Source organism: Phyllobates terribilis, unplaced genomic scaffold, assembly GCF_046119375.1.
Source record: "Phyllobates terribilis strain yellow unplaced genomic scaffold, ASM4611937v1 Scaffold_4__5_contigs__length_816908805, whole genome shotgun sequence".
Lineage (NCBI taxonomy): Eukaryota > Metazoa > Chordata > Amphibia > Anura > Dendrobatidae > Phyllobates > Phyllobates terribilis.
Genome location: NW_027362764.1, coordinates 76,053,116 through 76,079,600, shown reverse-complemented (window position 1 = coordinate 76,079,600; position 26,485 = coordinate 76,053,116).

The window sequence follows — 26,485 nt, the reverse complement described above, 5'->3', positions numbered from 1 at the left end:
TTGTTGTTCGGGGGACGTTGGAGGCACAAGCAGCTTCAAAAACTTGTCTGCTGCTATGACAAGGCTTTTTTGCCGCTGCTCTTTCAACCTGACGTAATTGCCTGTAGGAAAGAGTCCTCAATTTGCCCTTATCAGCACGCACACGTGTGTACTGTGAATCAGCTACATACTTCTTGATTGCCAAGACACTTCATCCTGATCATCGCACAATGTTGATTGTAGTCATGCCTTGACCTAAACACTCCACAATTTGTTGCTTCTCAGCAGCCGACACATCCTTTTTCTTTCCCATTTTGGCAGAAAATGTAGGCTGCTTAATAATGTGAGACAGCCTTGTTAAGTAGTCTTGCCTTTCATTGGACACACCTGCCAAACTAATTAGCACAGGTGTCTGCAATTGCTTACAGTGATATAAAGAGCCCTGACACACATCACCATCAATGAGTTTAACTGACAAACAAACAAATTCTTCCCTTATCACTCCTAAACACTTTTTGCATAATAATTTGGAACGCAGTGTACATGTGCTTTTCCACAAAACACCAGTGGTTCACGTAGTGAATCTTACAGTTCTAACTTGCCAACCGTGGTCTGTATGGAGTTGTTCAATAAAGGGCCCAAAATTAAGATAACATAGATGGGAGAGGTCTCTATGAATAGGAATTCCTAAGTATTTGATACCCTGTGAGGGCCAGGCAAAGGGAAAGTTGGACTGGATGGAATCCTATATGGATTTGGGGAGGGAGACATCGAGGGCCTCAGACTTCGCTGCATTGATTTTAAAATTTGACCATGTAACAAAGTGATCTATTTCAGCCATAACAGCATGGATGGATATATGTGATTGAGTGATATATACTAGGACATCATCAGCAAATAGAGAGCACTTGTACTCGGTGCCTCCCACCTCAATCCACCTAATATTGGGGTTATGGTGAATTGATGAGAGCAGGTGCTCCGTCACTAGGATGTATAAGAGAGGGGACAGAGGACATCCCTGCCTTGTCCCATTGGTGATTGTGAAAGGTGATGAAAATGTTCTGATGCACCCCCTGGGCCTTGGGATACCCGGAGCCGGACCCTTTTTGGTGGATGCTGGTGGTTGTAGTCTTCGTGGCGGCGACCCGGTTCCGTGGCTCAGGGTGGTCAAACCAGTGGCGGAACTATTTATGTGGTTTTGATGTTTAAATGTCCGACTACGCCACCCGTGGATTGCGGTCAGAGTGAACCGCCGCTGCAGGGCAGACCGCTGAGGCTGGTGTTGTGGGTGCAGCAGAGCGTAGCATAACTCCCCACGGGAGGAGTATAGCCTCAGGGCAGTGTATGCGGAGGATGGGGGTGATGGTGCAGGGCAGCAGCAGTAATGACACAGAGTCAGTGATGCAGTCCAGGGCCTTTACTCACAGTTCTTATTATCCAGACCACGTCTGCAGGTAACGGCTGCCCACGTCGTACTGTGCTCACCAGGTGAGGGGCTCAGACAACTCCCAGATAACTTTGGAGCGCTTCACAGGACCCCCTTTGTGTGTCCTTTGTCTGGCCTTTCTTACCAACCCTTCTGTCCGGCTGCCTCGGGCCTCCTCTTGGTAAACTTGGCGCCAGTTTCCCTGACCCTATGTGGTGCCTTCCTAGCGGGTGTAGCGAGGGGCTGCGCCACATAAAATGTCACAGCCTCCGGGTTCTAGCTGAGGGTCGTTTCCTGCCTCCACAAGTTTCGGGGACCTGTCTCCCCCTTTGGCCTGACACCTCCACGCAGGTGGATTCGGGCGTGCGGTGGCGACTCGCCCGTCCGCACCCCTGGGATCCCTTCATTCCTCGTTCCTGGAGCCTTCTCCACTCCTCTTCCTTCCTTCTCCCTCTTCCAGGCCTGGGCCTCTGTTACTAGGCCCGCCTCCGGAGCAGAGCTCATGCAGAGCCCCTGCTCCCTGCCACTTCTGCTCAGACTTCTCTGCACTGAACTAAGATGGTGCCCACCTTTTATACTCCCTTCTCAATGCACCCAGGAACTGCTTCCTCCCTGCTCCTGCACTACAGGGTTCCCCTTCCTCAGTGTTCCCTCCCCCCACTCCAGCCAGGGACAGGGACTGTCGTGCCCATCTCAGAGGCATATTGGTCGCCCTGCCCCACGGCAATGTGGTGTAATGGATGCAGGTGTCGGGTCCTGATCCACACTCCATCCTTACCTGAGAGTGAGATATCACACCTCTGGGTGAGGTGCAATACCTCTGTAGCAACCGAGCCCTCAGGGTGCTACAGTTCCATTTATCTTCAGCCTAGGTGACGTATTGTGATACAGGGCCGTGATTTTGGCTATAAAAGGGTCCCCTAGACCCCTACCCCGAGCTTTTTAAGAGAATCATATATGGCGTGCCAGGAGACTCTATGGAATGCTTTCTCAGCATCCAACGAGAGTATCTAATTACAAATTTTTAACTGCATCTAGCCCAGGAAATACTTTGTGCCTAGTAGCAGTGTCTGCTAGTCAGCGGATTATCCCGGCTGTTAAGCAAGCTACACCACCTGTAGTTTAGACACTTAATTTTTTCAAAGGAAATGCTTCGGGACCATGGGATACTCAGTGAAGAGCATCAGGAGGCACCCCAAGGCATAGGGGCTGGGACTGGCAGTAGGATGCCTTGCGGTGGACAGCCGAGCTCGATCCTTATAAAAGCTTTTTAACTGCAGCAGCTTTAGTGGACGTTACTGGAGCTGGAATTACGCGGCTGCTGGCATGAGACTTGCCCTCCAATAGATCCTTGTAAATGGATTTAAAGTGTATTCATTCAAATTAGAGAGACAATTTAAATTAAAAAGCTTAGAGCTGCCTCCACCACAGGGGGGCTCGCTCGACCCACCAGCGGACAGGCACCAGTATTGGGAGAGGGGGGCTGGCCATCAGGGTTCACCGCGGCTCTGGCACAAACCCGGCGACACGGAGGTGGCACGGGCAGGAGCGGACTGGCCGTGTCAGCTTCTCACTTTTTGGATTTTAGAAGGGCATGACATGCCTATATCTGTGTCTCCCCCTCCTTTTACTCCTCCACCTCTTTTATTTTCGCATGACTATATGTACTTGTCACTTTTCCATGTGTTAGTTATGTCTTCTGAGCAGTTTGTCAGCTTTTGGACACCTTTTGAAGGTGTTTTCTATGTGTTTCTATGTGTTTTTGTTTGCCTGCCATTGGTTTTAACGGTGTTCGAAGGTGTTCGACGAACAGTTCGACGAACAGTTCGGCGAACACACGGGTGTTTGACGAACCGAACCGAACTCGAACACTACGGGGGTGGCTCAACACTAGTTATAAGCCTTCTCTTGCCTTTCTCTAGCTTGAGACAGACTTCGCTCGACGCTCTCCTGTACTTTCCGATACTGCTGCTGCCATTCTGTATCCCAGTCTGCCTCTGGCGAGGTGTCCTCAGGCGTCAGGACTCCCATATCCAGATCAATAGGCAGCTTACCAGGTCTTGCTCTCATTAGGTAAGCCGGGGTACAGTTGGTGGAACCTACAGGGATGAGGTTATACAGGTCCACCAGATCGGGCAGTTTCTCAGGCCACAGACTGCGTTCTTCCAGGGGCAATGTTTTTAGCAGATCTATCACCACCTGGTTCATCTTCTCGCAGAGTCCATTGGTTTGAGGGTAATAGGGCGTTGTTCTTATCTTCTTGCAGCCATACAGGTTGCAGAACTCCTGGAAGACCTCCGCTTCGAAGGCTGGTCCTTGGTCTGTCAACACTTGGTCCGGGTACCCGTGTGGACGGCAGAAGTGCTGCTGGAAGGCTCTAGCTGCTGTTTGAGCCGTTAAGTCCTTGACCGGGACCACCACCAGGAACCGGGAGTAATGATCTACGATTGTGAGGGCGTAGACATACCCAGATCTGCTTGGAGCCAGTTTCACATGGTCCAGGGCTACCAGTTCCAGTGGCTGTCTGGTGATGATGGGCTGCAGGGGAGTCTTCTGGCTGGCTCGGTCTTTTCTTCTCAGGTGGCACGGGCCACAGTCTCTGCACCACCTCTCGATGGCTCCTCTCATGCCTACCCAGTAGAACCGTTCACGCAACAAGAATTCCAGCTTCTTCCATCCGAAATGCCCTGCTCCGTTGTGGTATGCCTCCAGAACCATAGCCGCGTCTCGTCTTGGGACCACTACCTGCCAGGTCAACTCATGTGTTCGAGAGTTAACCATTCTCCGGCACAGCTTCTCCCTGTAGAGGAACAGCTTACTTTTCTCCTTCCACAGTTGCTGGGTCTCCTCCGGAGCATCTGGGTCAAGACGGGCATCGGCCTGGGTCAGCATTTCCTTCACCAAATGGACTGCGGGATCACTGTCTTGCGTCTCCGCCCAGTTGTAGTGGGGCAAGGGATTGAACGTCACGGAGCGCCTGTCCTTCACACGGTGGGAATACAGGGTAATCCCATGACGGTGGAACGCAGGGAGCTCAACTTCTTCCAGATCTTCTGGATCTTCCCCTACATCCGGTAAGTTCGGCATTCTAGACAGGGCATCCGCGTTGGCATTTGAGCGTCCTGCCCGGTATTTGATGGTGAATTCAAAGTTGGACAGGCGGGCCATCCATCTCTGTTCCAGGGCACCGAGCCTTGCAGTGTCTAGGTGTGTCAACGGGTTGTTATCCGTGTACACGGTGAATTTGGAGGAGGCAAGGTAATGCTTGAAACGTTCAGTCACTGCTCACACTACTGCCAGGAACTCCAGCTTGAATGAGCTATAATTCTCAGGGTTCCTCTCCGTGGGCCGTAGCTTTCGGCTGGCGTAAGCGATTACCCGTTCTTTCCCTTGCTGGATCTGGGACAGTACGGCTCCTAGCCCGATGTTGCTTGCGTCCGTGTGGAGGATAAAGGGCTGGCTGTAGTCTGGATATGCCAGGATTTCATCCCCCGTGAGGGCCATCTTCAGCTGGCAGAAGGACTCCTCTTCCAGCTTTCCCACCTAAAGGGCGGCTTCTGGTTTTTGGCTTTCCGAGATTGACCTATCAGGAGGTCCTGCATAGGGGCTGCCATTTTGGTGAAACCGGGAATGAATCTTCGATAGTAGCCTACCAACCCGAGGAACTGCCGCACTTCCTTTATGCTGGAGGGTCTTGGCCAGTCCTTAATCACGGTGATCTTATCAGGGTCAGGAGCCACTCCATCAGCACTCACCACGTGTCCCAGGTATTGCACCTTTGGTTTCAGGAGGTGACACTTGGAGGGTATCACCTTTAGGCCGTAGTTTGCCAGAGCTTCGAACACTTCTGCCAGGTGTTTCAGGTGGTCCTCATAGGTCTTGGAATAGACGATTACATCGTCCAGGTATAACAGGACCGTCTCGAAGTTCCGGTGTCCCAGACAGCATTCCATCAACCGTTGGAAGGTTCCTGGTGCGTTGCAGAGCCCGAACGGCATACAGTTAAATTCGCTGAGACCCATCGGGGTGGTGAATGCGGTCTTCTCCCGGTCCGCCTCTGCTACAGGAACCTGCCAGTACCCGCTAGTGAGATCCAAAGTAGAGAAGAAGTTAGCAGATTTTAATGCAGCTAAGGACTCTTCTATCCTTGGTAACGGGTACGCATCTTAGTGTGTGGTACGGTTGACCTTCCTGTAGTCTACACACATTCTCATGGTGTTGTCTTTCTTTTTCACTAAGACTAGTGGAGCTGCCCAGGGGCTACAGCTGTCCCTGATTACCCCAGCCTCCTTCATGTCTCTAAGCATCCCCTTGGCGTGTTGGTAGTGTGCCGGGGGTACGGGTCGGTATCTCTCCTTTATGGGAGGATGGTCTCCCGTGGGGATGTGGTGTTCTACCCCCTTTACTCGCCCGAAGTCTAGCGGGTGTTTACTAAACACTCTCTCGTACTCTCGAACCACCCGATAGACTCCCTGTTTCTGGTGTGAGGGAGTGGAGTCAGTATCCAAATGCAGTTGCTGACACCAGTCCTCCATTGGTTTCTTAGAGCCGTTACCTTCCTCTGGTTGAGATGGAGGCAAGGGTTCCACGGCCTGTACAGAGTTCTGGTTGATGGTGAACAATTTGGCTAGCGTGGCATACCGGGGCAGGTGCACTTCTCTCTCTCCGATATTTATGATGCGAACGGGCACCCTCCCATGGCGTACATCGACCACCCCCCGTGCTGTCAAAATGGTGGGCCTACTGTCTGAGTAGACGGGTTCTACCATTGCTTGGTAGTCTCTATCTCTTAGACCAATAGCTGCCCGGCACCAAATCATCATCTCACTTTTTGGGGGCATGGCAATAGGGAACGCGTCACACATTCTCACGCTACCTATCTCACCACCAGATAGTTCCACCTGTTGCCGCTTCATCAGTGCCCGGATCTCTTTTTGAAGCACACGCTGCTGGCCGGAACTGGCATTCTTGGCAACCTGCTGTAAAATGAGAATCACCTCTGCAAGACAATTTTCAATCACATTAGTTCCCAAGGTTATTCTAGGGTGACTCTCATGACGGTCTATGTCCACTATAATCAGTCCTTGTGCCGCCAGTTCGACTTTACCGATCTTAATGGTCACCTCTTTGAATCCCACCTGCGGCACGGGCTGACCATTGCTGGCGATGATACTGAGGTCGTCATCTGGGTAGCGGGTTATGTCCGAGTCATTCCAGTACTGTTTAAAGAGCACGTACGGGATGGTGGTCACCTGTGACCCAGTGTCTAGTAGGGCACTCATAGGAATGCCATCCAGTACCACAGGCAAGATTGGACGTCCCCCTACGTATTTATCACGCCAGTTTGATGGGCATGATGGTCTTATGCCTGGGGGTTGGCCCTCTACCCCAGGTTGTGCCCGTTTAAATGACAGTACCTTGCCACATGTCCGGGTTGATTGCAGCGGCGGCAGATGGGTCGTCCGTCCTCGTTGTATCTGTCGCTGGGTCTTCCTCTGGCCGGTGGGGTCCTCCTCAGTCGGCGCCACGGGACGTCCTCCGGTCCGGATGCCAGCTGTATCTTTCCTGGAGAAGAGACCTGTAAAGACTGCACAGTTCTGGTTAGCGCGGCAACGCTCTTAGTCAGCTCTTGGACCTGATGGTGCAGGTCTGTAGCCGGGACACTGTTTAAAGCCTGCGCATCAGCTCCCACAGGCCCTGCAGACAAGGGCGCCATCTCCTGGTGGTAAGTGATAGCAGGGCGCCTGTGAGTCACAGCGCCACCTGGTGCCGGTTCTCGGAGCACCCGGATGGCTCTGTCCTTGAACTGTGCAAAGTCCAGGTCAGGGTCCTGTAAGGCCATTGCCCGCAACTGGGTTCGGTGGGCATTGCACAGTAGGCCCTCAATAAATTGTTCAGTCAACAGCTTATCTTCATTTCCCACGCTGTCAGGGTCTGCCTGCTTAATGGCTCTCAGGGCCTCTTGTAGGTTTAGAGCAGGGTTCCCCAACTCCAGTCCTCAAGGCCCACCAACAGGTCTTGTTTTCAGGATTTCCTTAGTATTGCACAGGTGATAATTCCATCATCAGCACAGGCAATAGTTACATCACCTGTGCAATACTAAGGAAATCCTGAAAACATGACCTGTTGGTGGGCCTTGAGGACTGGAGTTGGGGAACCCTGGTTTAGAGGATAGTCTCTTATACTCTTATGTGCCCGCTGTTTACACCCGTAAAATCTGAGCTTTATTTCGGCTGAGGTGCGGGTATCAAATGTGTCTTTCAGCCGGGCTAGTATTCCTCTGACAGTCCTCTTCCTCCCAGGTGGCCAGGACTTTACCTCCCTTTGGGCTGCCCCAATTAATTGGGCCACCAGGATGCTCACTTTTTGCTCTTCTGTGAGGGGGTACACCTGGAAGAGGCTATCCAGTCTTTCTCTAAAGTCATTTAGAGTATGTGACTCCCCTGAGTACTGGGGTAGCCAGGTTGCCCCAGGGATATAGGGCATGGTGAATGGCATGACTGCTGCAGCGGTTGCGCTGGCGGTGGCTGTGGCAGTGGAGCTCCCCTCGGTATCCGGCATCCTCCTCCCCCCTAGTGGACCGTGGCCTACCTTGCGATGCTCTTCTTCCGTAGGCCGCGGCTCCGCAGTCAATCGTCGGGGTTGAGGACCTGGCGTCGCGCTCCGATTACATCAGCGTCGCTCTTCCTCCCATCCAGGACCTTGCGCAGCGTCAGAGCGTGGGGCGGAGCTTCGGATCTCGCCCACTTTCGGCGTCCACTCCCCTCTTCTTCCCGTGCGGCGTCCCGAAGATAGCGTCCGAAGGCGGGAAGCAGCTGCGGATGGCGGGAAGAAGGCCGAAGACGGCGGGAAACGGTCCAAGATGGCGTCTGATGGCGGGAATCGGCTCCGGATGGCGGGAAACGACTCCGGACGGCGGGAAACTTCACCACAGGTAAGTATGAAAGTCTCTTTTTCAGGCACGCAGTACCCGGTGGTTGCGGGCATGAAATCCTGCCGACTACGCCAAAGTTGACGCGCCGCCTGGGCCTGTGTTGTGCAGGGGAACCCGGAACCGGGCCTGTTGTTGAATGCTGGGGGTTGTAGTCTCCGTGTGGCGGTGATCCGGTCCGTGCCCAGGGTGGTCAAACCAGTGGCAGTCTTAATGTATAGCAAATGTCCGACTACGCCACCCGTGGATTGCGGTCAGTGGGGACCGCTGCTGAGCTGCCGACCGCTGAGGCTGATGTTGTTTGCGCAGCCGAGTATGGGATAACTCCCCACGGGAGAAGTATTGCCTCAGGGCAGCTAATGTGAGAGATGATGGGAGTGATGGTGTGAGGGTCCCAGTGCTAATGGTGCTGGTGCGGCAAGGAATCACAGAGACGTGAGGTGCAGTTCAGGGTCTTTTCTGATGGTACAAGGCAGACCCTCCCGGGAGTACTGGCTAGTATAAGGGGCCTGGTCAGTCTGCGAGCAAGCAGGAGTTCCCCTGGCCAGGTGGAGTTGTAGGCCTCCCCGTTTATCTGCACTCTTCCTGACTACCTTGCTGTCAGAGGTTACAAGTAGCCCACGTCCCTGAGTATACCGTGTGGTGCTCACCCGTATGGCTGGTGACTTGGGGCCTTCTGTTAGCCTCCGCTCCTGGATGGCGGCGCTGGTCCCTTCTTTGTGACTGAGCCTCCGGGCTTCTATGGCCAGAGGACCTGGAATCCCCTGCCGGTTGGTTTCTGCTGCTGGGTATATATCAGTCCCCACAGCCTCGGACTCCTGTGTCCGGTTTTAGTAACTTCAGCCAGGGCGAGCTATATCTCTGCTCACAGCCCCTGGCCTTCAGCTGCTGCTCCTACAGAGCTCCTGTTCTCACTTTCCCTCTCCAGGCTCTGACTGACTTAATCCCGCCCCAGACCCAGTTTATAAGGGCAGATTCCTCCCCTCCCAGGTCTGGGTGGGCAGTGTTGCATGCTTAGGGCTCCTGACCAGAGAAACCTCCCACTTGCTCTCAGACATAATATCTCTATTACTGTGGCAACCAGACCCCTGGGGTGTCACACAACCACTAAGCAGTGTACCATAGACTGCAACCACTAAGCAGTGTGCCATAGACTGTAACCACTAAGCTGTGTACCATAGACTGCAACCACTAAGCAGTGTGCCATAGACTGTAACCACTAAGCTGTGTACCATAGACTGTAACCACTAAGCATTGTGCCATAGACTGTAACCACTAAGCTGTGTACCATAGACTGTAACCACTAAGCAGTGTGCCATAGACTGTAACCACTAAGCAGTGTACCATAGACTGTAACCACCAAGCTGTGTGCCATAGACTGTAACCAGCAAGCGGTGTGTTATAGACTGTAACCACCAATCTGTGTTCCATAGACTGTAACTTCGAAGATGTGTGCCATACACTGTAACCACCAAGCTGTGTGTTATGGACTGTAACCACTTGCATCAACCGTCAAACCTTGTACCATAGTCTGTAACCACCAAGCATGAAACATTATATGGGGGGCAGTATCCTGTATGGAGCATTATATGGGGGCCAGTATTCTGTATAGAGCATTATATGGGGGCCAGTATTCTGTATGGAGCATTATATGCGGGCCAGTATTCTGTATGGAGCATTATATGCGGGCCAGTATTCTGTATGGAGCATTATATGCGGGACAGTATCCTGTATGGAGCATTATATGGGGTCCATTATTCTGTATGGAGCATTATATGGGGTCCATTATTCTCTATGGAGCATTATATGGTGCTCATAATACTGAATGGAGGACTTAGTGGTGCCATAATGCTGTATGGAGGACTATACTATCCGGTCTGCGCTGTGCTCTGCAAGGATTCACCGATTTCTGAGCTATTGTGGAATTTACAATAGATATCACTCATTTAATGTAAGAAGTGAAATCTTTGGCCTTGTACTATATATATATTTCTCTGCGGTATCTTTGCATTATGAATCGTGGTATGTGTTAAAGGGGCCCACTGAGACTTTCGCCCGGGGCCCACGAAAACCTGGAGCCAGCCCTGGGTGCGTGCGATCCGATTCACAGGTGCAATCGCATGCTGCAATTGTTTTTGCACGCCAAATCGCCATGAGAAAATAATCACAGATGTGAGCTGCATCATAGGGTAACATTGGGGCGAGTGCAATCCGATTTTTTTATCGGATTGCACTTGTTTGATTGCATCGCAAGTGGTAGCGAGCCCTAAAACTGACGTTCCTAGGTACAGCTGCTACCTTTACACTCCATACAAGTTCGCCCCTGCCAGCAGGTAATCACCTGGTAAGTCATTATCGCTTATCCTTATAGGTCTCTTTATGGTGGCTATACATGACATGTGATAAGTACATTAATGCAATTCCAAGTACAGATTTTCATGAATGCATCTGAAAAAAAAATGCAAAAAATGAACGTGTCCTGACTCCTGACAGGATAGGAAAAAATAACAGGTCGATAAAGAGACAGAACTGGTTGTAAAAAAGCCAATATCCTGATAATTCAGAGACATTTTCTTTTCATGGTGACTGACCGGCTCTTTCTCTTTGTCTTGTGATGTCCCTTACCTCTGAAGAATGGAAGAATACAGAGAATTACAGGAGACAGAATACAATCGGATGACTATCAGGAGCTTTTTCAGTAAATGTGCTTCTTTACGCACAATGGATTTCTAGAAGTCGATTATTTCAAAAAATGGGTAACACCTTTTTCATCATTAAATACTTTAAGTGAATATAAGAATACATTGATATAGTAGTGATATTGCTGTAACTACTGCCTGCACCACTAGACTATATAGCAGGCAGTTATCAAAGAGTATTTCCCTCTAATATCAAGCAATACCTGGAAATATATACTTCTCTCAGCTGTGATCCTATGGAAAGACTTGAAGTAATGGCTTAAAGGGTTATTCCCAAAATCACAATGTGGTCTTATAATAATATACACGTATAATTATTCATTTGTGCCAATATAACCCATGTTTAAATGTGCCCTGTTTTGCACATATTACCCCCTGAGGGCGTCTCTCCAGGGTCTATTTACCCTGCAGTTGACATTATTGGAACCATCCTGCTGTAGTTCCAGTGCTCATGGTTGATCATACATAGTCTCTTTTACGTGGCTTCCTGCCAGCATAACTCTGCTCTACTTCCACCACTAACAAAGTTTATTCTACATTTAGAATACACTCTGTGCTTCTTTGCACTCTATGTGCCTCTACAGTACTCTGCTTGGCCGAAAACCAGGGGAGGAGTCCTGAGGAGATAATTTGCATATTCCCACTGCATTTTGGGGTAAGTGAAGAGTCTCCGCGAGCTCAAAGAACACTGGATTTTGGCTGTTGGAGCTGAAAAGAGGACATCGGTAAACCAGGGGAGGAGTCCTGAGGAGATAATTTGCATATTCCCACTGCATTTTGGGGTAAGTGAAGAGTCTCCGCGAGCTCAAAGAACACTGGATTTTGGCTGTTGGAGCTGAAAAGAGGACATCGGTAAACCAGGGGAGGAGTCCTGAGGAGATAATTTGCATATTCCCACTGCATTTTGGGGTAAGTGAAGAGTCTCCGCGAGCTCAAAAAACACTGGATTTTGGCTGTTGGAGCTGAAAAGAGGACATCGGTAAACCAGGGGAGGAGTCCTGAGGAGATAATTTGCATATTCCCACTGCATTTTGGGGTAAGTGAAGAGTCTCCGCGAGCTCAAAGAACACTGGATTTTGGCTGTTGGAGCTGAAAAGAGGACATCGGTAAACCAGGGGAGGAGTCCTGAGGAGATAATTTGCATATTAACCGTAAACCGCGCGCATTTTGAAGCTTTTTATTTAAGCTTTTTTTCACTGTTTTCAGAACATTAACAATAAGAACATGGAAGAGTCCAGGAGCCATTTGGTGAGCTGCATATCCTGCTACATGTTCACAGACTTGCCAGTGGAAAAGCCAGACTTCACATGCCAGAAATGCAAGCTTGTGTCCCTGTTGGAGGAAAAGTTGCGAAATCTAGAAGAGAGGTTAACTACCTTGAAAATCATTAAGGAAGGTGAAGAGTTCTTAGACAAAGCAGAATTATCTCTTCATGATTCAGAAAGAGAAGAAATTCGAACTGCACCTGACGAAACAGAGGAATGGAAGCATGTGACCCACAGAAGCAGGAGGATCGAGAGGCAGTCAGCACCCATACTGCTCAGGAACCAGTACCAGGCTCTCACACAGGAGAACCATGAAGAAATACAGCAAGATAAGACTTTGCCAGCAATGAATAACCTTGTAAGCCCTCAGAATCCTCCTGGATGGAGAAAGAAGAATGTTGTGAAGAAAAAACGGAGAGTGGTGGTCATGGGGGATTCCCTGTTAAGAGGAACAGAGGCCGCTATCTGCAGACCAGACATAACCTCAAGAGAAATGTGCTGTCTTCCAGGAGCAAAGATTAAAGATGTGTCTGACAGGATATCAAGACTCTTCAGACCTACAGATCACTACCCATTCCTGCTAATACATGTGGGGACAAATGACACCGCAAGAAAGGACCTGGAAACCATCTGCAGTGACTTTGAAGACTTAGGCAAGAAAGTGAAAGAATTGGGAGCGCAGGTGGTCTTCTCATCCATCCTCCCAGTGGATGGCCATGGAACAATGAGGTGGAATAAGATTCTACAGGTGAACAACTGGCTACGTCGATGGTGCCGTCAACAAGGATTTGGATTTCTGGATCACGGAATGAATTACCTATACGATGGACTACTTGCTAGAGATGGGGTGCACCTTACGAAGACTGGAAAACATGTATTTGGAAGTCGCCTTGCTACAGTCATCAGAAGAGCTTTAAACTAGAACAATGTGGGAAGGGAAGCAAAAGGCCAGAAAAAGCCATACAGCTGACAAATACTATTGAGATCTCTGCTACTGGAAGTGGAAAAGAAGAACAAAGACAAAAAAATCTAAATAATAAAAATATGGGAGGACGAGAAACCAATCACAAACTAAAATGTTTTTATACAAATGCACAAAGCATGGGCAACAAACAAGGAGAATTGGAACTACTAATGCAGGAAAAGGAATATGATGTCATTGGAATCACTGAAACTTGGTGGGACGATACACATGATTGGAATAAAAGGCTAAAAGGATACAACTTATTTGCAAGAAACAGACTTGATAAACGAGGAGGAGGTGTTGCATTGTATGTTAGAAAAGCGTATATCTGCACAGAGATTGAAGCTTCAGAGACTGGGAGTTCTGTGGAAACTGTTTGGGTAAGAATACAAGGAGAGAACAACGGAAAGGACACCATTGTAGGCATTTACTACAGGCCACCTGGGCAAGCTGAAGATATGGATGAACTCTTTATGTATCAAATGACCAAGTTCTCCAAAAAATATGACGTAGTGGTCATGGGAGATTTTAACTATCCAGACATTTGTTGGGAATCTCTCTCAAGTAAAACTAACAGGTCAAGCAAATTCTTATCCTCTCTTGCTGACAACTTTATCTTCCAAAAGGTAGGGGAGAAAACAAGGGAATCTGCTACTTTGGATCTAATCCTTATAAACAGGGAGGAAATGGTTGAGGAGGTAAAGGTGGCTGGGACCCTAGGAGGCAGCGATCATGCTATTATAGAATTTTGGATAACTAGAGGAGGAAGACATGTGAAGACTCAAACTTCAAGGTTAGATTTTAGAAAGGCAGATTTTAAGAGACTCAGAAAGAGAATAGGAGGGATCCAATGGCTGGATGTCCTTAAGGACAAAAATGTCCAGGAAGGATGGGAAATTTTTAAAAATGAGATTCTCAAAGCACAATCGTTAACAATCCCGAAAAGTAGGAAGAATGGGAAGCAGTTAAGGAAACCAGGATGGATGAACACAGAACTTAAACACATGCTAAAAAGAAAGAAAGAAATGTTTATTAAATGGAAAGAGGGAGGCATATCTAAAGAAGATTATAATGCAGTCTGCAGATCCTGCAGGGCACGTATCAGGTTAGCTAAAGCTGACAATGAATTAAGGCTTGCAAGAGATGTCAAAAGCAATAAAAAAGGATTTTGGGGGTATGTCAAAAGTAAAAGAAAAGTCAAAGATGCTATAGGATTTTTACAGGATGAAAATGGAGAAATGGTAAGAGAGGATGTTGAGAAGGCCCAACTTTTTAATTCCTATTTTGCATCTGTTTTCTCTCAGAAAGAAAATGTAACATCAACTGATCTTCACTGTCCTTTTAAAGGAATAGAGGAATCCAAGTTATCAGTAAACAGAAAGATTGTGAGGGAATATTTAGCGAACATAAATGAGTTCAAGTCTCCAGGTCCAGATGAATTACACCCCAGAGTACTGAAGGAGATTGTAGAAGAAATTTTAGAACCACTCTCCATAATCTTTGAAAATTCTTGGAGAACAGGAGAAGTCCCAGAAGACTGGAGAAGAGCAAATGTTGTTCCTATCTTCAAAAAGGGGAAGAAGGTGGACCCAGGGAACTATAGGCCGGTGAGTCTGACTTCTATACCAGGAAAGATCTTTGAACAAATTATTAAACAACATGTATGTAAGTACATGGATAAGAATGAAGTGATTAACCAGAGTCAGCATGGGTTTGTAACTAACAAGTCATGTCAGACTAACTTAATTTCCTTCTATGACAGAATCACTGACTGGGTGGATCAGGGAAATGCTGTAGATATAGTATATCTTGACTTCAGCAAAGCATTTGACAAAGTATCTCACATCATCCTTATTGAAAAAATGACCAAGTATGCAATGGACCAGGCAACTGTTAGGTGGATTCATAACTGGCTTAGTGATCGGACTCAAAGGGTGGTTGTAAATGGCTTCACATCCAGCTGGATGAATGTCTCAAGTGGGGTACAACAGGGCTCCGTCCTGGGACCTGTATTGTTCAACATCTTTATCAATGATTTAGATGAAGGAATTGAGGGTAAACTGATTAAATTTGCTGATGACACAAAGCTAGGAGGGATAGCTAATACTAGAGAAGAGAGAGAGAGGATTCAAAAAGACCTAAATAAACTGGAGCAGTGGGCAGCAACCAACAGAATGGTTTTTAACAGGGAAAAATGCAAAGTACTACATCTGGGCAATAAAAATGAAAAAAACATATACAGAATGGGAGGAATAGAGCTAAGCAACAGTACATGTGAAAAAGACTTAGGTATACTAATAGATCATAGACTGAACATGAGTCAACAGTGTGATGCAGCAGCAAAAAAGGCAAATACAATTCTGGGATGTATTAACAGAAGCATACAGTCTAGATCACGTGAAGTCATTATCGGTCTTTACTCCTCTTTGGTCAGACCTCATCTGGAATACTGTGTACAGTTTTGGGCACCACATTTTAAAAAAGACATAGACAAACTGGAGCAAGTTCAGAGAAGAGCGACCAGAATGGTGACTGGTCTGCAAACCATGTCCTATGAGGAACGGTTGCAGGATTTGGGAATGTTTAGCTTGCAAAAAAGAAGACTGAGAGGAGACTTAATAGCTGTCTACAAATATGTCAAGGGCTGTCACATTGTAGAAGGATCATCTTTATTCTCATTTGCACAAGGAAAGACTAGAAGCAATGGGATGAAACTAAATGGGAGGAGACACAGATTAGATATTAGAAAAAACTTTTTGACAGTTAGGGTGATTAATGAGTGGAACAGGCTGCCACGAGAGGTGGTGAGTTCCCCTTCAATGGACGTCTTCAAACAGAGGCTGGACAGACATCTGTCTGAGATGATCTAGTGAATCCTGCTTTGAGCAGGGGGTTGGACCAGATGACCCAGGAGGTCCCTTCCAACTCTACCATTCTATGATTCTATGATCTTCTGCCATATATATCAGTATATCTGTCTGTGTGTTTTAAGATCATTGTTAGCTAGTGCCTAGCAGAGCTCAACTTTCTTGCACTACTCCTCCAATGCAGCTTGTAATTACTAAAAAGTAAGCAGTTTTTTCTTGCCTGCTGCTGGCATATCAATGATGAAAATGCTCCTCTGCTGATGCATATGGCAGAAGATATTGATGTGAAACTGCAAATTATAATCTGTTGATGCATATGGTAGAAGATAATCATCTGCCATATGCATTAACAGAGAAGCATTTGCAGTTTAATATCACTGACCTCTCAGTAGCAGAAAACAAACACCCCTGAGCTTGGGACTCAGACCTGTATTGCCTGGCAATTACAAGCTCCATTGTACGGATTCACTGAGCTTTGTGAAATATAATGTAAATGTTGTGATTTTTTCAGATAAGGTAAAATTATTTAAAAAAATATTGAAAGTGTTGTGACTAGTGATGAGCGAGCGTGTTCTGTTAACTCTTTCGGCGAGCATGCTCGGGTGCTTGCCAAATATTTGCGGCGTGCTCGAATGTTATGTTTGAGTCACTGTGTGTGCATGATTTGCTTTAATACATGTGAGGAATGTCTAACAAACAGGCATTCCTCGCATGTATTAAAGCTGTCAAACAGTCGCAAATCATGCACAAACAGTGACTTAACCATAACATTCGAGCACATCCACCAAAGATGCTCGGAAAACATCGGAGCATGCTCATAAATCTTGAGTAACGAGCATGCTCGCTCATCACTAGTTGTGACCATTTAGAGAGTTATTCAATAGAAGAGGAAGAAGAAGAATTATTAATGCTGGCAGCAGAAGATTTCAACATTGCACAAAGTAATAAGGAGCTGAAAGGTGGAAAAAAAACTGCAAAAAAGTAAAAAAGATTAATGACAAAAATATTAAATTCTGCGCAGCCATATAACCAGCTGGCAAAGATGGAGCATCACTTTCCTATCCTCCCACAGTTATCAAATAAAAGCATTGGTGCACCGGGTTTCTATGTGTAATTGAACTTCGTTTTTTTCCCTGGGTGCCATATTCTCCACTGTATGGGTACAGGGTTGGGTCTCAGTAGTGTGATCTTGTTCTGCATAACTTTTGCAGAATGCACATTATAATCAGCCGCATCTAAGTTAGTGCCATTTATAGATGATGATAATTATGCATTAATTATTCAGATTTCACACCTTTCTGGAAAAGTCAGCTTTAAATATACCAACATTTCTATAAACGTGACTTCTATTCTTCTCTATTGAAGCTATGGAGTCAGAACATCCTGTAGTGAAATCATGACGCTATGGATAAAAAAGAAATTCATCTGAACAAATATGTAAACCAAAAACTGGTGAGTGATGGCAATAATAGTCTTCTACAGAATAGACTTTTATATTTGTCTCACTCTTGCTTGGTATATGGCACATTATGGTGACCAGTGAATTGCTGAGGGCAGCCTATGATGATTTCCGTACCCATGATTTCTGCTGTATTGGGTTGGGCAGAAAGATAATGGGAATGGGAGGAATAGAGCTAAGCAACAGTACATGTGAAAAAGACTTAGGTATACTAATAGATCATAGACTGAACATGAGTCAACAGTGTGATGCAGCAGCAAAAAAGGCAAATACAATTCTGGGATGTATTAACAGAAGCATACAGTCTAGATCACGTGAAGTCATTATCGGTCTTTACTCCTCTTTGGTCAGACCTCATCTGGAATACTGTGTACAGTTTTGGGCACCACATTTTAAAAAAGACATAGACAAACTGGAGCAAGTTCAGAGAAGAGCGACCAGAATGGTGACTGGTCTGCAAACCCTGTCCTATGAGGAACGGTTGCAGGATTTGGGAATGTTTAGCTTGCAAAAAAGAAGACTGAGAGGAGACTTAATAGCTGTCTACAAATATGTCAAGGGCTGTCACATTGTAGAAGGATCATCTTTATTCTCATTTGCACAAGGAAAGACTAGAAGCAATGGGATGAAACTAAATGGGAGGAGACACAGATTAGATATTAGAAAAAACTTTTTGACAGTTAGGGTGATTAATGAGTGGAACAGGCTGCCACGAGAGGTGGTGAGTTCCCCTTCAATGGACGTCTTCAAACAGAGGCTGGACAGACATCTGTCTGAGATGATTTAGTGAATCCTGCTTTGAGCAGGGGGTTGGACCAGATGACCCAGGAGGTCCCCTCCAACTCTACCATTCTATGATTCTATGATTCTATGATAAGCTGTCACGGGTGTATCACGTGTGACAGACAATCGCTCTGGATCCGGCTGTAGAAGGTCACTGCGCTAGGCATTGCAGACGCCTTCTTGATCCTCTCATCTCTGTAGTGTAGTGATATTCTTCTCCCTTTAGGACCCAGCAGCGACCTCCACCGTCTGCTGCTAATTGACACACCCTTGCTTGGTAGTTAAAAAGTGTCTCCAGGGAGACGCCAGTTATAGTTCTATGTTCTTCTGTTCATGCCTGGATTACTGGTAGTCGGCTAGTTTCTTCTTGGAATTCCCTTGGCGTTTTCTCTCTGGTGTCTTCTCAAGCTAAGTGTATCCCCTTTGTTTGTTTACCTTGCTGTCTTTAGTTACAGTGGGGCCTGACTAGTGTTCACCCTGTCCCCTCCCTACCTTAGCTCTAGGGCTTATCTCTAGGGACATTTAGGGATTAGGTTTACTGCTCAGCGATAGGTGAGGAACCTATTTAGGGATGATAGGGTAGTCAGGGTGATATTAGATCTTCCTAAGGGTCTCCACTCCCCCTTTCCCTAGTTGTTGGGCTCGCTTCCCCCTCTTCCCGTCGTTGTACACTTGTTCCTTCCCTCACCTTGCGTGACAGGAGCCTCTTGGATAATGTTGTCCTAGGGCACACATACTATACTCCTGGAGCTGACATTGGGTAACCCAGTCTAAATAACTGGTCCACCCAAAGTTGTATTTCCCAGCATGACTGATTCAGACTCTCTATTCCTTCTTTCCCCATGAGGTTAAGGTCACACAGAATATTTTGCTGCAGTTTCTTTTGGTGCAAAATTCACTCAAAAATATACAGCAAAAAGTTTTTACAAACTACTTCATACATATTTGTTAATGGGAAAATTTACCTAGAGTTTACATGTCATTTTTTGTTTATTTTTTTGTTAAATCAGACCTGTCATTACCTACCAGACAGCTTTACCGTGTAGAATCTGTCACACATGTCTGAGTCACATTATTCCACCCTCAAAGATATAAGCTGTGTACAAAATGTATAAAACAGACGTATAGCTATTTTCTATCAATAAACTCAATGTATCTGGTGGCACCACATGTGGATTTAGCATCTCCTCAGCAGTGCCCCTACTGGTAAAATAAAGCATTACACAATTCATACTGAAACTAATGCGCTGTCCGTGCAATGCATGGAAATGTTGGGTCCTCCACAGTGAGAGACTCTTTTTGAACCCTTTATTTGCTATCCTATGACAGTTCAATAATCCAGAAGATGTAAAGGTTTGGTGCTTCTCAAGAATTGGTACTATATATTTTTTAACTTCAGAAATGAGCCCTAAGGCCCCAAACTTCTGATGTGTGACAAATGTAAAAACTAACATTAACTGGTGATACCAATCCACATCCTAATTAACTTTGTACATTTCTCTCATTAAATGAAGTTGTACAGAAAAATGTGACCATCTGTTGTACTGAAATGACTGAGATTCGTTCTCATTTCCCAAGTCGTGATTTCCTGTCTTCAGCATCTGATAACTATTCCTCCAATTACCCATGAAGATGTATGATAGCTCCTACTTACGCATGCATGTGTTCTGGGCTTTTTATAGAAATAGACGGCAAACGACCATTTTTGAAACCGAGCCCTGTGCTTTGACAATTAGGTACTGAGATTAAAGTTGTCAGGAAGGAAACGACAAAGTGGCCAAACCCCAAAAATGTCAGTGACTATATGCAACCTGGAGACCTGCACCTGCCTCTTTGTAAAGAATCTTATTGGCACAGAAAGTATGATTTTTTTTTGTAATTTCTGTGGACCAGTGTCCAAATAAACCCTTAGCAAAGCACAGTCTATCAAGACTTTCACTGTAAAATTTATTTTAGTTGTCTGTGACTTATAGGGAATCTGATCAACCATCCTAAACCATCTATAGGAGCACGCAGGTCATAGAAAGTTGAATAAAACAATATCTTGATATCTGCAGTCTGATGTTTAATTCCCAAGAAATCTGCGATTTTCTTAATATGTAAATGAGCTGTTAAAATCTATAGGCCGGACTGGGATCTCCCCAAAAATCTGCATCCAGAGCTTATTTTAACCCCTTTACGACCTTGGATTTATAGGTACATCCAAAGTCGTCTACCTCCCTTTTGATGTGGGCTCCATGCCGGAGCCTGCATCTTTCCCGGCATATGACATCTGATTTAATCCATCTGTGGCTGTTGACATGTTAAATGCCGCTTTCAATCATTGACAGCGGCATTTAACTCGAGCGCGTCATAAGACTCGTGACCGGCGTTCATAGGAGATTATGTTTTCTGCTGAAACCCTGCTATGTGTGACACCGGCAATTGGATGATCGCAGCTTCAAGTCTCCTAAGGGAACTATTGAAGCAAGTAAAAAAAAAAGAAAAAAAAATGTTTTAAAAAATATAAAAGTTCAAATCACTTACCCTCCTTTTGCCCCATTCAAAATAAAACAATAAAAAATATACTTTTGGTATCGCCCCTTTTTTCTTACAAACTTGTGATCTTTTTTTTACCACTTAAATAAAAAAGAACCTATACATGTTTGGTATCTGCGTACCCATACTGACCTGGAGAATCATATTGTCAGGTCAGTTTTAGCATTTAGTGAACATGGTAAAAAAAAATAAAAAAAAACAATTGTGGAATTGCACTTTTTTTGCAATTTCACCGCACTTGGAATTTTTTTCCCATTTTCCAGTACACGATACGGTAAAATCAATGGTGTCGTTCAAAAGTACATCTCGTCCCACAAAAAAACAAACTCTCACATGGCATATTGACTGAAAAATAAAAAAGTTATGGCTCTGGAAAGAAGGGGAGCAAAAAACGAAAGCGCAAAAACGGAAAATCACAATGTCGTGAAGGGGTTAAAGGATAGGGGAGGTTACCAGCGTGAGACATGTGTGTAACCCCAGGGGTCTGGTTACCACAGTAATAGCAATATTACGTCTGTGAGCAGGTGGGAGGTCTCCTGGTCAGGAATCCTGAGCATGCCACACCTCCTGCCCAGTCCTGGGAGGGGAAGCACTTCCCCTATATAAACTGGGGCTGAGGTAGGGTTAGAAAAGAACACAGACAGAGACAGAGACACAGTCTGGTCTGGTGTGGATCAGTTACAGGGAAAATAAGAACAGGAGCTCTGTGGGAGCAGTGATAAAAGGAGTCCGGGACTGGAAGCTGTAGAGCTCGTCCGGACTGAAGAGATCTCACCGGACACGGAGTCCGAGGCTGTGGGGACTGTTCCATACCCAGCAGCAGAAACCGACCGGCAGGGGATTTCAGGTCCTCTGGCCAAGAAACCCGAAGGAACGGTCACACGCAAGGGACCAGCACCGCCGTCGTGGAGCGGAGGCTACCAGAAGGCCCCGAGTCACCGGCCATACGGGTGAGCACCACACGGTACACTCAGGGACGTGGGCTACTTTTACCCGCTTCTAGCAAGGTAGCCAAGAAGAGTACAGTTAGTTGGGGAGGCCTACAACTCCGCCTGGCCAGGGGAGATCCTGTCTGCTCACGGACTGACCAGACCCCGACCGCTAGCCAGTACTCCCGGGAGGGTCTGTCTTTGTCACCAGTAAAGACCCTGAACTACACCGCACCGTCTCTGAGTGGTTCCTGGTGCCTGCGTGCAATTCTACCATCCCCATCATCCACGTCCGCTGCCCTGAGGCCATACCTCTCCCGTTGGGGGTTATACTACCCACGCTGCACAGCTGTACCACCGGCCTCAGCGGTCTGCCCTGCAGCGGCGGTTTCGTAACCGCATTCAACGGGTGGCGTAGTCGAACACTATATCATCTTATGCTAATTCCGCCACTTAGTTTGACACCCTGGGCACGGACCGGGTCACCGCCACGAGGACTACTATCCCCAACAGATCCGGCTCCGGGTATTCCCCAAATATGGCCCAGGGGGCGCGTCAACTTTGGCGTAGCCGGCAGGATTCCGTGCCCGCAACCTCCGGGTACTGCGTGCCTGAAAAAGACTGTTAAACTTACCTGTGGTGAAGATTCCCGCCATCCGTGGAGTTTTCCCGCCATCCGACGCCATCTTCTGCCTTCTTACCGCCATCCGTGGAGTTTTCCCGCCGTTGGACGCCATCTTGAGGACGCCGCGCGGGAAGAAGAGGGGCGTGGACTCCGAAAGCGCGCGAGAACTGAAGCCCCGCCTCACGTCCGGACGTTGCGTAAGGTCCTGGAAGGAGCCCAGCAGACGCCGACGTCACAGGAGCGCGACGGAAGGTCCTCAACCCTGACGATCCACTGCGGAGCTGCGGCCTACGGAAGAGGATCATCGCAAGGTAGGCCACGGTCCACTAGGGGGGAGGAGGATGTCGGATACGGAGGAGAGCTTCACTGCCACAGCCACCGCCAGCACCACCGCTGCTGCGGTCATGCCTTTCACCATGCCCTATATCCCGGGGGCAGCCTGGCTACCCCAGTACTCAGGGGAGTCACATACCCTAAATGACTTCAGAGAAAGGCTGGATAGCCTCTTCCAGGTGTACCCGCTCACAGAAGAGCAAAAAGTGAGCATCCTGGTGACTCAATTAACAGGGGCAGCCCAAAGGGAGGTAAAGTCCTGGCCACCCGGGAGGAAGAGGACTGTCAGAGAGATACTAGCCCGGCTGAAAGACACATTTGACACCCGCACCTCAGCCGAAATAAAGCTCCGATTTTACGGGTGCAAACAGCGGGCACATGAGAGTATAAGAGACTATGCTTTAAACCTACAAGAGGCCCTGAGAGCCATTAAGCAGGCAGACCCTGACAGCGTGGGAAATGAAGATAAGCTGTTGACTGAACAATTTATTGAGGGTCTACTGTGCAATGCCCACCGAACCCAGTTGCGGGCAATGGCCTTACAGGACCCTGACCTGGACTTTGCACAGTTCAAGGACAGAGCCATCCGGGTGCTCCGAGAACCGGCACCAGGTGGCGCTGTGACCCACAGGCGCCCTGCTATCACTTACCACCAGGAGATGGCGCCCTTGTCTGCAGGGCCTGTGGGAGCTGATGCGCAGGCTTTAAACAGTGACCCGGCTACAGACCTGCACCATCAGGTCCAAGAGCTGACTAAGAGCGTTGCCGCGCTAACCCGAACTGTGCAGTCTTTACAGGTTTCTACTCCAGGGAAGATCCAGCTGGCATCCGGACCGGAGGATATCCCGTGGCGCCGACCAAGGAGGACCCCACCGGCCAGAGGAAGACCCAGCGACCGATACAACGAGGACGGACAACCCATCTGCCGCCGCTGCAATCAACCCGGACATATGGCAAGGTACTGTCCTTTAAAACTGGCACAACCTGGGGTAGAGGGCCAACCCCTAGGAATAAGATCACCAGGCCCATCGAACTGGCGTGACAAATACGTGGGAGGACGTCCAGTCTTGCCTGTAGTACTGGATGGCATTCCTATGAGTGCCCTACTTGACACCGGGTCACAGGTCACCACCATCCCGTACGTGCTCTTCAAGCAGTACTGGAATGACTCGAATATAACCCGCTACCCAGACGACGACTTGAGTATCATCGCCAGCAATGGTCAGCCCGTGCCACAGATCGGATTTAAAGAGATGACCATTAAGATCGGTAAAGTCGAACTGGCAGCACAGGGACTGATCATTGTAGACATTGACAAGCGCGAGAGTCACCCAAAGATAACTCTAGGAACTAATGTGATTGAAAATTGTCTTGCAGAGGTGATTCTCATTTTACAGCAGGTTGCCAAGAACGCCAGCTCCGGCCAGCAGCGAGTGCTCCAAAAAGAGATCCGGGCACTGATGCGACGGCAACAGGTGGAACTCTCCGGTGGTGAGATTGGTAGCGTGAGAATGTGTGACCCTTTCCCTATTGCCATGCCCCCGAAAAGTGAAATGATGATTTGGTGCCGGGCAGCTATTGGTCTGAGAGGTAGAGATTACCAGGCAATGGTAGAACCAGTCTACTCAGATAGTAGGCCCACCATTTTGACGGCACGGGGGGTGGTTGATGTACGCCATGGGAGGGTGCCCGTTCGCATAATAAATATCGGGAAGAGGGAAGTGTACCTGCCCCGGTATGCTACGCTAGCCAAATTGTATACCATCAACCAAAATTCTGTACAGTCCGTGGAACCCTTGCCTCCATCTCATCCAGAGGAAGGTAACGGCTCTAAGCAACAAATGGAGGACTGGTGTCAGCAACTGCATTTGGGTACTGACTCCACTCCCTCACACCAGAAACAGGGAGTCTATCGGGTGGTTCGAGAGTACGAGAGAGTGTTTAGTAAACACCCGCTAGACTTCGGGCGAGTAAAGGGGGTAGAACACCACATCCCCACGGGAAACCATCCTCCCATAAAAGAGAGATACCGACCCGTACCCCCTGCACACTACCAACACGCCAAGGGGATGCTTAGAGACATGAAGGAGGCTGGGGTAATCAGGGATAGCTGTAGCCCCTGGGCAGCTCCACTAGTCTTGGTTTAAAAGAAAGACAACACCATGAGAATGTGTGTAGACTACCGGAAAATCAACCGTATCACACACAAATATGCGTACCCCTTACCAAGGATAGAGGAGTCTTTGGCTGCTTTAAAATCTGCTAACTTCTTCTCCACTTTGGATCTCACTAGCGGGTACTGGCAGGTTCCTGTAGCAGAGGCGGACCGGGAGAAGACCGCATTCACCACCCCGATGGGACTTAGCGAGTTTACCTGCATGCCGTTCGGACTCTGCAACGCACCAGGAACCTTCCAACGATTGATGGAATGCTGTCTGGGACACCGGAACTTTGAGACGGTCCTGCTGTACCTGGACGATGTTATAATTTATTCCAAAACCTACGAGGACCACCTGAAACACCTGGCGGAGGTGTTTGAAGCCCTGGCAAACTACAGTCTGAAGGTGAAACCGTCGAAGTGTCACCTGCTAAAACCAAAAGTGCAGTACCTGGGACACGTGGTGAGTGCTGACGGAGTGGCCCCCGACCCTGATAAGATCACCGCGATTAAGGAATGGCCAAGACCCTCCAGCATGAAGGAAGTGCGGCAGTTCCTCGGGTTGGTAGGCTACTACCGAAGATTCATTCCCGGTTTCACCAAAAAGGCAGCTCCTATGCAGGACCTCCTGATAGGCCAGTCCAGGAAGGCCAAGAACTAGAAGCCGCCCTTCAGATGGGAGAAGCTGGAAGAAGAGTCCTTCCGCCAGCTGAAGATGGCCCTCACGGGGGATGAAATCCTGGCGTACCCGGATTACAGCCAGCCCTTTATCCTCTACACCGACGCAAGTAACATCGGGCTAGGAGCCGTACTGTCCCAGATCCAGCAGGGGAGAGAACGGGTAATTGCTTACGCCAGCCGAAAACTGTGACCCACCGAAAGAAACCCTGAGAATTACAGCTCATTCAAGCTAGAGTTCCTGGCAGTGGTGTGGGCAGTCACCGAACGCTTTAAGCACTACCTCGCCTCTTCCCGGTTCACCGTGTACACGGATAACAACCCGTTGACACACCTGGACACTGCAAGACTCGGTGCCCTGGAGCAGAGATGGATGGCCCGCCTGTCCAACTATGAGTTCACGATTAAATACCGGGCAGGACGCTCCAATACCAACGCGGATGCCTTGTCCAGAATGCCAAACCTACCGGACGTAGGGGAAGATCCAGAGGAACTGGAAGAGGTTGAACTCCCCGCGTTCCACCGTCATGGGACTACCCAGTATTCCCACCGTGTAAGGGGTAAGCAATCCGCTACGTTCAACCCCTTACCTCATTACAACTGGGCAGAAACGCAAGAGAGTGACCCCGCCGTCCGACTGGTGAAGGAGATGCTGACTCAGCCAGATGCCCGCCTTGACCCAGACGCTCCGGAGGAGACCAAGCAACTGTGGACTGAGAAGAGTCGACTGTTCCTTTACAAGGGGAAGTTGTGCCGCAGAATGGTTAACTCCCGGACGCATGAACTGATCTGGCAAGTAGTGGTGCCAAGAAGAGACGCGGCTATGGTACTGGAGGCATACCACGACGGAG